Below are 12,370 nucleotides of genomic sequence, written 5' to 3' on the forward strand. Positions count from 1 at the left end.
ACCGAAGCTCGATCTAACAAATGTTTTGTTGTTAGTTCACGCTTCGACAGTTGTTTGTTAGCGCTTAGTTTCATCCGTGTCTTGTTTCCGTTCAGTTGCTACGCGTGTCCGCGTGCCTCAGTGCCATAAATAGCATGCTTTACCATGGAGTACCCCCAACCAGTCCCTCTTGTAGACTTACTAACCACAGAGCTACCGCTCAGCTTTGGTGCTTTGCAGTTCGTTCGGAATTTCGCGCCCCAAATTTTCTGAGTTCTGGCTTCTGTGTGTGCATTTTGGAGGCCCCGACAGACACTGCTGTAGTGGACGACGACGACGATTATATATGCATAGCAAACAAGTTGTTCTTCAGAGATTGCGATGTACTCTGCGAGAGCCTGCTGCTATCGCTGTAAATGAGCTTGGAGTCCAAGGAATCGCTGAAGTCTGTTGATGTGTTAATGTCTTTTTTTGTGTTCATGCAAAATTTGCTTAATGTTCGCACTAAGCAAATTTCGCTTCTTTACATGCCACTTTGTCTGAAGCCTTTTGTCTGTCATATGTGTATGTGTGTGCGCGTGTGTTTCCGATGGCTTATTGAGCAGGACTTGCGTGCGGGTTAGCTGGTGTTCCATAATGGGCAGCACTGACGCTCGAAGGGAAGATAAGTATTCGACAAGGACCGACAGCGTCTGTCCTGATCGTACCCGTCTTCCTTTCGCATTTCAAGGCTACTAATTATGGCAAAGAAAAGCGGTGGTAGACAGCCTGCTAAAGATCGGTCTTACGCACAGGGCCTTTGAAGACGTCGTTTTCCCCAGAGGGCCCGCGGCAATCAGGAAGAGAGCGCAACGACTGCTGATAGCCTTCCTGCGAGACACGGGACTCATCGACACCTGGTGACACACCCCTGATCTCAACTCAAAGGAGGATCAGGCGGAACACTTGCCCAAAACGACAGAAAGCTGAGCTAGTTGGTAAGGATTCATAATGCAAAAAAAGGTCGAAAAAAGACGCGTTCGTGCTGTTCACTTCTCTTGTGTCCGTGTCTGCACGCCTTACCTTTTTTTTTTTTTTTGCATTAAGAACAATTGCCGGCTATGTATGCCAGGCTAATCCCGCCTGCTTCAACATCATCACCACCACCACGGGTATGCTGGGATATTAAGTCGTGCCAATATTGCCCTACCAGTTTTTGTGAAGCTGAGGCGCTCCCTCTGTCGCATCAGAGTGGCCTGCCTCAGTTCGTCGAAAGTATTGTGTACTCCCAAAGCTAGTATGCGCTCCGTGGAGGTAGATTTAGGCAGGCCCAGAGCCACCTTGAAAGCTGTTCGAATTATCGTGTTTGCCTGCCTCTCCTCTTCCCTGTTCAGGATTTGGTTGGGCAAGCCATATGTGATTCGACTAATCACTAAGGCCTGTACGAGCCTTAGGGTATCGATTTCTCGCATTCCCGCCTTTCTATACGTCACTCGACGTATCATTTGGGCTATGATGTGGGTTGCGGATTTGATGGTTTTGAGCGTCTGTGCTGCTCTCCCGATTTATCTCACCGAACAGGCCGTACCTCTCCCTCCTTTGGTGAGATCGAAAATTACAGTAGCTCCAATTCCCAAGAATATGCATCCCGAGTACAACAAGGAAAGGCGCAAAGCATGCGCACAACATATTCAATCGATGCACTCTAATAACGCTAGGTACAATACGTACTACACGGACGCAGCTGCGCGTGCAGAGGCTACCGGGCAGCGCTACCAAAGGAGGTACGCCCTGGCAGTCAGCCAGCAGCAAATTACCGCGTCGACCACGGCGGGCTCCCCCACCTCGGCCTAAATGTTAGCAGTAGCGATCGCACTCGCTCACGCGGAGCGTTCGGAAAGGGACTCGGTCGTGGTCACTGACTCCTGGGAGACGGCGGAGATCGCCCACGCACTCGCCGGAGCAAGACGTGTTTTTCTTGCTCCCTTGCGCCGCTTTGTTCCCCTCCCACGACCACGCTCTGAGCGTAGCCCTTATTAGGGCTCCCAAGGGAGTGGGACGTTAGGAACCTTAGCTCTAGCTGAGTTACCGTATAGCTAGGCGGCTTCATTCAACATGTAGCCATCCAGCCCAGCACCCTCACGATGGGTGATCTCTCGGACGGCGAGTCCGGTTTCGCGCCCAGCGGCACCCCCGGCCGCTCGCGGAACATGGAGGCTCCCCTCAGAGCCACTCGAGGGCTCCTGACCCAGGACCTGCACCCACCGGCTCTCCAGTCTGCATCCCAGAAGGTCGGAACAGTGGGTAAAAAAATGCGCACTGCCAAGCGCCTCCGGCCTTCACCCAGACGCACCGGCGCCCCGACCCCTGCAACGGCCCGAAAGCGCAAGCGCCGCAATGTCGCCGCAGCCCCCCGGTATGCTGCATCCCCCCCAGCCACACCACAAAGCCGCCCCAGTTTGAGAGAAGCTGAGACCACAACCGGTTCGCCACAGCACACCGAACTGGTCTCGCCTCCCCCACCCGCGCAGCACGAAGTGGTCACGCACTCCCCCCCACCCCCCCAGCAGCCTGATACAGCAGGGGACGGTGCGGCAGACGAAAAGAGCCCGCATACAAGTACGCTCTCCAGTCCCCCCCTCTCATCCGCTTCCACGAGCCCTTCCGAGAGCTCCTCCTCCCCCCCGCCATCGACCGAGAACACCCCGAGCAGCGAGGACACCTCCTCTCCAGCTTGCACCCGATCCCCTTCCCCGTCGGATCGCGAGGCGCCCGAGCTGTCAGAGGGAGAGGAACCAGTCCAGCAAGTCCACCACGTGGCCCACGCGCGGGCAGAGGTAGAAGAACCGGCAGAACCGGCTGCTCAACCCCCCGCACATCACGGAGCACCCAAGCTCCCGGAGGGAGAGAAACCGGTAGAGAGCCAACAACTTTCAGAGCACGTGGCACACAAGCTCCCGGCGAGAGAGAAATCTCCCCAGCGACTTCCCCCCCCGGCGGACCAGGTTGACACTGCTCTACTGGAGAGAGGGAAACCGGTCCGACAGCTGCCTTCCCCGGCGGAAACGGCGCGCCCCAGCTGTGTGCTTGGTACCCTCGCCCCCCTGGTCGAGGATGCGTTCCCCCCTCTGCCCCCTCCAGGCAAGCCGCCCCTCCCCCACCCTGGCACAGAGGCAAGCCTGCCACAGGCAAGGAGGGAAAAAGACAACCAGCTGAAGGAGTCAGCTGTGGTACCGAGGAAGCAGCCTAGTGACCGGGCCGGCACACGTGCACTCAACGGTGCCCCGCCCCCTCCAGCGATGCGAAACCGCAAGCGCCGCCGCCGCGGAGGCCGTCGACAGCGTCCTCGCCGCGCCCCAACCCTTCTGCCTTTGCGGGAACCCTGCGACACTGTGTTGTATCGCCCCCTCGCCGGGATGACAAACTTCCTCGCACACTCGCAGGAGGCGATTGCGGCACAGCTGTCGCGGGTGGCTGGCGCGCACCGGGTCAGAGTCAACTTCCGACTCAACATTGTCGCGGTTGATGCTGCCACCGACGCTCCACTGGACCCGCTCCTCGCAGTCACAGAAATATGTGGCGTCCCGGTTCGCGCGACGACGGCCCCGGCCGACTCCTGCACGGGATACGTCTTCGGCGTCGACCGCAACCTCAGCGATGACACCCTGCTGGCGAACATCGAGTCGGGTGTTGCGGTGCTTGGGTGCTTCCGTGCGGGCAGAAACATTGTCCTCCGCTTCGCGGGCAGGAAGCTCCCTGCTGAGGTCGCACTGTTTAAGGTGCGCCGGTCCGTGCTCCCGAAGCGCCCGCGTCCTAGGCAGTGCCACCACTGTGGCGCCTACGGCCATGTGGCCGCGACCTGCACCTCGGAACAACGTTGCCTTCGTTGTGCGGGTGCCCACAAAACGTCCGGCTGCACGGCCAAACAAGCCACCTGCCTGAACTGCGGCGGCCCTCACGCGGCGACAGAGCCGCGCTGCCCCAGCTGGCAGCACGAAAGGAAGGTCGCCGAGACCCTCGCCTCGTCTGAGCTGCCGATATCTCGCCGCCAAGCTACCGTCCTAGTCCGCACCACGGGACAACGCACCACACAGGGACCGCAACAACTCGCCGTCTCCCGTGTCCCGTCCCGAGTGCAACCTGGCCGGAGCTTCTCCGACGCCGCGGGCGACCGCCCGGCGAGGTTGCCCGTCGAGGGCAACACGTCGACGCCTCCGCCCCGATCGCCCTCGGCGTCTCCCGACTCACGCGACGCCGTCATCGTGCTGTTGACTGCCGCGCTCGCGTTCGCGACAGAGTTTTTGCCGCAGGACTGCCCCGCACGCCCACTGTGCGCGGCCGCCCTTGCCGCTCAACGTACACTGGCCAGCCATGGCAGTTAGACCTCAGGGTGCCTCTCGGCCGCGCATATTGCAGTGGAACTGCAACTCCCTGCGCCGCCGACACGCTGAGCTCGCAGAGCACCTTCCTCTGCACGACTACGACGTCCTCGCTTTACAGGAAACGTACGCACGTGCAGAGGAGGTCTCGCTGCCGGGCTACATCGGCTACAGCAGTGCGTCGGACTGTGCCATGGCTGAGTGTGACGCTGCGCCGTGCTCCGATGACGCGCATCCGCCTGGCCGCCCCCGCGTCGCAGTCTACGTGCGAGCCGCCCTTCCTCATGCGCGGGTCCCCACGGACCACCTGTGCTCCGCGATGATCGAGTGCGTGGCCGTCACTGTGCGCGTGCGCGGCACCAACACATCGGTGGCCAGTGTTTACGTTCGCGCGGGTTCCCGTCGCGCTGACTACTCGTTTGTTGTGCGCCTCACTGCACTGCTCTCGCCCGACACCGTCGTATGCGGCGATTTCAACGCCCACCACGGTGACTGGGGCAGTGCCAGGAGCAATGCGCGGGGAGGGGACTTGTCGTCTGCCGTCGCGGCTGCGGGCCTCACCGTCCTCAACAGTGGGGAAGCGACGTTCGTGCGCCGGGACGGAGTCGCCACAGTGATCGATCTGGCGCTTGTCTCGGAGCGCTGCTCTTACTCCTGGCAGCGTGCTCCGGACACCGCCGGATCCGATCACTACCCCATCACCCTGTGCCCCACCAGGCCAAGTCGCGGAGCCACGCGCGTGTACGCTGTCGTGCGGTGGCCGCTTTTCCGCGAGATGTGTGCGAGACCGTCGCGCTCCAGTGATTACTTCGCGCACATCGCGGAGTGCGCGGGCCGTGCCACGACACGCGTGATCGTCCCCGCCGGCACGCCCTGCCCCGACATCAAGTTGCTGAACGTCCGCGCGGCTCGTCGACGTGCTCAGCGACGCGCGGTCCGCTCCGGTGCCGCCGCGGACTGGACTACGTACAATCGTCTTGATGCGGTGTGCAGGCGACACGCGAGGCAGCTGCGCCGACGTAGCTGGGCGGGCCTCTGCTCGTCGCTCGCAAAACCCCGCAACCAACACCGCGGCTGGCGCGTCCTGAGTGCGCTGCTGAACCCCAGGACACCACGGTTCCCTGTGCTCGCCATCGCTGTGGCGCACGGCATCAGTGAGCTAGCGCTCGCCGAACAGCTGGCGGACGCCTTTGCTGCTGCCGCCACCGCTCCCCTCCTTGGTGTGCCTGCGGTCGCGCTGCGGGCGCTCTACGTGGCTGTGTTCGTGCGGGGTGGAGATCAGTCAACCCACGCGCAGGCAATCACAAGTCTGTGCGAGGAAGACTTCACCTTTCACGAGCTGCAGCGCGTGCTGCGCCGAGGACGGCGCCGCAGTGCGCCCGGGCAGGACGGAGTCACCCACCAAATGCTGCGCAACCTGGACGAAGATCAGCGACACCTCCTGCTCAACGCATTCAACGGTGTCCTGCGCAGCGGGTGCCTCCCGGAGTCCTGGCGCTCCGCGCTCGTGGTGCCAGTGCTGAAGAGTGGCAAGCCGCCTCGCAGCCTCGCCTCGTACAGGCCCGTCTCTCTAACGTCAGTCCCTGGCAAGACGATGGAGGCGATGGCCTTGTCGAGGCTCCAATGGATTGCGGACGTCCGCGGTGTTTTTCCGCCTGAACAGTGTGGGTTCCGCACGCATCGCTCCGCGGCCGACTGCCTTGCCGCCGTTGTGGGCACGCTGGAGCAGGCGAGTCGCGACGGCCACGCCGCGTTCCTGCTGCTCTTGGACGTCCAGAGCGCGTTCGACTCCCTGCCCCACGACACCATCATCTCGGCTGTGCGCGCTCTTGGTGTAGAGGGCAGGCTTCTGGCGTACGTGCGGGCCTTCCTAACCGACAGGTCGTCCGTTGTTCGGGTTGGGCGGGCGACCAGCTCGCCCCGTTCAGTGACGTGCGGTGTGCCTCAGGGGAGTGTGTTGAGCCCCTTTCTGTTCAACCTCGCACTCGCGCCCATCAGCGAGTGCGTGCTCAGCAGTGGGCACCTCCCTGTGCGTGCCGTTGTCTACGCGGACGACGTGGCGCTCTTCGTCCGTGGCCCGCCGGCGGCGATGGCGCGGATGCGTGTGCAGCTGCAGGCGGCGGCGGATGCGGTCGGCGACTTCCTGCGGGCCATCGGCCTGCGCTTGTCGGCGGCAAAGTCGGAGGCCATCATGGTCCATCCGCGCGCTGCTGCCCGGCGCCACACTGGCTGCGTGGTCGTCGACGGTGTCCCCCTTCCCTGGCGGCTGACGGTGCGCTACCTCGGGCTCACCATTGACCATCGCCTGACATGGTTCCCTGCCGTGAAGCGGCTTCGCGCTGCCATGCGGAAAGTTGAGGGCGCGGTGCGGGCGCTCCTCGCGCGTGGTGACGGCTGCCCCCCCTCGTTCGCGGTTGGCATGTACGGTGCAGTGGCGCTGTCCAGGGTCCTGTACGCGCTCCCACTGTGCAACCTGCGACCGCATCTGTGGCGACGCATCGACGCCGACCACCGACGAGTGCTTCGCATGTGCCACGGCCTGCCCAGTGCTTCTCGTGTCGCAGAAACGCTCGCGGAAACCGGCGCCTGGCCCGTCTCCCTCACTGCCGATCTGCGCGCCCTTGGCCACTTGGAGCGCCTCTCCCGTGCCCCCGGTGCCGGCCCCATGCTGTCATACCTGCGCGAGCTGCCCAAGTCGCGTGTGGGGGAGCTCCTCGAGCTCTTCGACAGCCTGGTGGTCGACGCCCCGGCCTCCCCTGCAGCCTGGCCGCCACCAAACCAGCGTGTGCCGTTGCGCGTGTGCCTCGACCTGCCGGGCGTCCGCTCCAAGCACCGCACGCCTCGTTGCGCTGTGGTGCAGGAGGCTGCTGCTCGAATACACGATGACCTGGTGGGGAGGGCACACCTGTACACTGACGGTTCTGTCCGCCAGGACGGTTCCGCGGCCGCCGCCTGCGTTGTGCCGCACCTCGATGTCGCGAGACAGTGCCGCCTGTCCTACCGAGCTTCCTCCACCACAGCGGAGCTTGTGGGTCTCCATCTGGCGGCCGACATCCTCGAAGAGTCGCCGTTCCTGAACCGAGTGGCGATTCTTTGCGACTCGAGGTCCGCTTTGCGCCAGCTGCTGCTCGACGAGCGTGCGCCGCCACTGGCACAGCGCGTTGCCTGCAGGCTGCATGCTCTACAGCGACAGGGGTGCGACCTGTGCCTCCAGTGGATACCGTCGCACGTCGGTGTCGCCGGGAACGAGGCAGCTGATGACCTGGCAAGGCGCGCCCACGATCCCCTATCCCCGCTGTCGACGCGAGTCAACTCGTTTGACGAGGCGCGGCTTCATTTCAAACGGGAGCTCGCGCTGCGCCACCCCGACAGCCGCGTCGCGCGCGGTCGCCCTTCACGCCTGCTTCCGGAATCCGGCTTCACGAGGAGAGAGCGAGCCTTCCTCCTCGCACTCCGGACCGGTTCCGTCTGGCCCGCCGAGCGCAAGCACCGCCTCCGCGGAGCCTCCTCGCCCCTCTGCCAGGACTGCGGTGCTGTCGAGACGCTGCAACATCTGATGTGCGAGTGCAGTGCTTCGTCGACGGCGCGCGCTACTCTTGCCCGCGTTTACCGCGCGCAGAACCTCCCCTGCTTGACGGTGGAGGACGTCTTGCACCCCTCGGGCTGCACATCGAGCCACGGCAAACTCTTCCGCGCTCTGTTGAACTTTGCTGACGACGTGGGTTTGGTCGACCGCCTGTAGGCCTCCCGTGTGGGCTCCCGGCGGCTCTTTCGGGGCCGCCCGGGGTGCTGTGCTGGCGTTGGGGTCTGGCGGGTGCCTCTCGACGGCTACGCCCTTCCTCTTTTGTTTGTTTGTTTGTTGTTGTTGTGTTTATTGTTTTTATTGTTGTTGTTGTTACTTTTTTTTTATTTATTTATTTTTTCCCTTACGACCTGTTCAAATTTCCGACAGTGTGCGACGCGAACCCCACGCGCCTGCGGCGCCTTAGATGATGCTGCTGCTGCTTCCGCTCCTGCGCCTGCGACCTCTTTCCCTTCTCTTTCCTTTCACTCCCCATCCCCCTGTGCAGCGCGGTTGAGGTGTCCTCTATTGAGAGACAGTTATCGCGCTGCACTTTAACCCAATCTTTCACCCTTTCCAACAAAAAATCTCTCTCTCTCCTGGGAGACATGTTGCATGTTTCTTAAGGGGCACGTGACTGCGGCTAGCCTCGCGATAATCCCCAAATCGTTCGACCACCGCCATCGCCTACTCTGGTGCCCGGGACATGTGGGGGTACAGGGGAACGAACAGGCTAACGCCTTAGCTCGAGCGTCTACTAACCGAGCGATGGCGTCCTCTTCGAACCCAACCCCTCACACTATCCCTCACAAAATCCCATCAATTTAAATGTCAAAGACATCCTTGTTCATCAACGCGGAGTCCGCAGAAAATACCCGCCGCCTCACCCACAACTTAGCGGGGAAGAGGCCGCCGATCGGCGCAAAATACAGACCTGGGTATTCCCCCATCTGAAACTGCCAAGTGCCGTGTATCCCACCCGCTATAGGGCCACGTGCCCTTGGTGCGGTGGCATACCTACACTAATACATGTAACCTGGGAGCGTACTAAGCACTCTTATAGGTCAACTAATAATATCTCAATGGAGCAGTGGGAGGCACAGCTCGCCCGTTCCGACTTGGCAGGACAAAAGTCCTTAATTAGCCAGGTCAGGCAGGCGGCAGAGGCCAGTGGGGCCCTGGACTGAGGGTCTCCGACCATCGCTATACCTAAAATATTTTCCAGCCAAATAAAGTTTCTATATATACCACCACCACCACCACCACCAATGACAAATGAAGTCTGCGGCACACTGCCTGTGCTGACATTCCTCACAGAACAAGAGGCCATAGTGTGGCTGGCTCCCACCACTGCGTGCGTCGCGAGAAAGGGAGTCATGCTGCATTGGTGAGAGAGTTGCCAAATATGCACTTTATAGGGGATGGGGTCGCTGAAGGAGTGCTGCATAGAGTGCGGAACTAGGCCGCTCATGTCGGGCCACTGGAGGACTGCGGCGCGCCGGTCGACTGCTGGCACGCGTAGGCGGCCCTGTTCTCGCAGTCGTAGTCGTTCCACAGGTGCGCCAGCGACTCGATCATCTCCACGCAAATCTGCGTCCCTCCGCTGTTGTTTGGCTGGCCTGCGTTCATCACAGTGAAAAGGGTACGGGCTAGCGTTACTGCAAGGGCGCAAGGAAATTTTTCTCCAACCTTGTACACATTGAAAATTAGTGATTGCTTATGTATATATAGCAAGTCAGACTTGGTGTTGACACTTCTGCGTGAAGCCTCTTTTCTGAAGCCTTTTGTCAGTCATATGTGCCTCCGAGACATCATTTCAGGTAAAATTTGCTCTGCGTTCGCGCTGCTTGGCACGTGCCACTTTGCCTGAAGCCTTTTTGTCTTTCATGTTTTTTCACATGAAAGAAAAGCACAAAACGGCAGTAAATGACTCAAATGTGTGGAAGGAAAACTCGGAAGCTACAGCCGACATTCGACGAGCGCATGCTATAGGATCAAGACACAATACAGCACCGCACTTAACACATCGTCTTTACTGAGGCACGTTGTATTTGCGCCTTGCTAGCACGAGTTCGTCAACGTGTACCTAAACAAACGATTTGTCAGCAAGAGCACGCACCTCAGCGGCACCTTGTGCAAAAGAGACCTGAACTTGTTTTCTGTAGGAGTTTTATACGAAGAACATTTGGCCTGTTTCTTCTGATATGAAGAATCTTTTTTTTTCTTCTTTTTTTAGGGGGGGGGGGGGAAGCAGAGGGCAGGATTTAACGACTACAGCTGCACATTTTACACTCTTTGTCAGTATACGGACATGAGCTGGCGTCGAGTACAAGAATTCGCGTTAAGATACACAATACGTTATCTTATTACCTATGTGGTTCAATGTCACACCAATATTATGCTAGCGCCCCTTAGTAATAGACAGGCCCATATCATTTCCAAAGAAAACCACTTTAAAAAAATCCGTGCATTTCTATTTTTAAATATGTTTCAACTCAAATTTTTCTTCCTTAGCGCTCGTACCTAACCCTGCTTTAGATTATGATATGCGTAAAAGAGTAATTTAGAGTGGCATGAATGCTGCACTATCTGTTTTTAATGCCCTCAGTATGGACGCAGAGAACACACGCGCCTGCGTGATAGAGTAGTGCCCAAACTATTCTTAACGAGGGCTCATCGTAGGGAGCTAAATAGGTAGTAAAGGTATTATTAACAGGTAAGAAAGTAAATCATAAAGCACAACTGTAATCGTGGAGTCACTGTATAATACCAGTACATAACATTGAGCACGCTAAAGCAGCCGCTGCCGACAGACCTGATGGAGTACGGTTCTTACGCTATGAAACGAGAACGGCACTGTGATATCGTTGCTAGCCACCAAACAAAAGGAAGCAAGATTTGGCCCCTCGCAGTGCCGCCAGTGTTCCTGTAAAATTTTTTATGAGCGTTTTCTATGTACGCATCATGCCGCGGTGTTATTGTAGCCTACTTGAATATGTGGTCTGCGTTCGTGCACGCGCCGTAAATTATCACTAACTGCGTACCTTTTCCCCATCGTCGGCTGGACTCCGGGACTTGTTCGCCGTTCATGAATGTGGTGTTGCCTTTCGCGCTCTGTGGTATAGGGTCGGGGTGCGAGAAAAATACCAAAGAGAACACGTTTAGTGAAAAAAAAAAATGCGTATATATGTTTAATGAGGAATGGACCCCCATGAATGGTTTTTCAGCGCTCTTCACGCAGAAGAGTGCTGAAATGGGCCGGTCTGTACGTAAGTGGAACGTAAAATAAACAAAAATACTCCGAAATTATGCTTGCGAAATCGGCCCGCATTATAAACAGCCTTAAAGCCAACTGCAACAAGATTTCGCTTTGTCTAAACTTGATATAAATTAGTAGTGTGTACTACTGAACCAATCTTGACAACCACGCATGGCTGGTAATTAATTGTATAGTGTTCTTGTCAGCAGCCTTCAAAGAGCACCTAAGCAGACGATGCGTGCACCTGGTGGTGTCACTACGACTAAAGGACAAGCGGCGGGTCGGCCAGTGGCGGGCAGTACTATCAACTGCCTGCTCAACACGAAGAAACGTGTTCCCGTTCTTGTTAAAGAAGTAAAAAGAACAAGAAGAACGTGCGTAATAGTTGCGTAAAGTATGCATGGGGTGGATGGTTGGGGGTGGGACGCTAACTTTCTTGTTGTTGAGCGGCCTGGCGAGTATATATGTCTGCAGTGGCAACCATTCCGCATTGGTGCATCCGAGAAGGCGATGCTGTCACCTATCCCTTTCGGCAGCCCTCCATTTCCTACGTTAGCGGTGTCGATATTTAAGCTATGAAGGAAAGGAAAGGATTGTCGGGAGCAGCACGTCCGGCAGCTATAGCCTCGGAAAGGCAACCTACACCGACGCAACCCCTCCCTTCCGTCGGGGCCCACCTGCGCATTCACTATTGCAAAATGGACCTACATGGTCTCCGGAACGTTCAAGGGCTTCTTTTGTTCACCGTTCTATGCCTCTTAGGAAGGCCGTCCTCACGCGAGATCGTCCTCTCTCCGCTGTGACGTCATCGCGCCCGCCATATTGTAGCACAGCCAGCACGGAGAAAAGCTGCGCTTTATCTCGATACGCTTATATCTCCAGCGGCAGTGGAAGCTGTTAACGGGGCTACAAAATGGGCTTACGGTGACGTCACGTCAATATTCCTTATACTCTCACCCATAATGTCCACGTGCCTGGCGGCTAGCAATTACCGTTTGACGATCACGTGGTTAGGCACTACTTCCCGCAAGCCTTCTTTCATATACTCTTTATGACTATGGGCTTAGAAGTTATTATTTAGTATTTTTCCTTCCTCTATGGCTTAAACAGAAGATGCAAGGTACTGTACCGCGCGCGGATCACGTCACTCACAAGTTACAACCTGTACGTACTAACAAAAAACATCCAATTATTTACGTTTCTAACAGCTTT

The sequence above is a fragment of the Dermacentor silvarum genome, chromosome 2 (assembly GCF_013339745.2).
Source record: "Dermacentor silvarum isolate Dsil-2018 chromosome 2, BIME_Dsil_1.4, whole genome shotgun sequence".
NCBI classification, from domain to species: Eukaryota; Metazoa; Arthropoda; class Arachnida; order Ixodida; family Ixodidae; genus Dermacentor; species Dermacentor silvarum.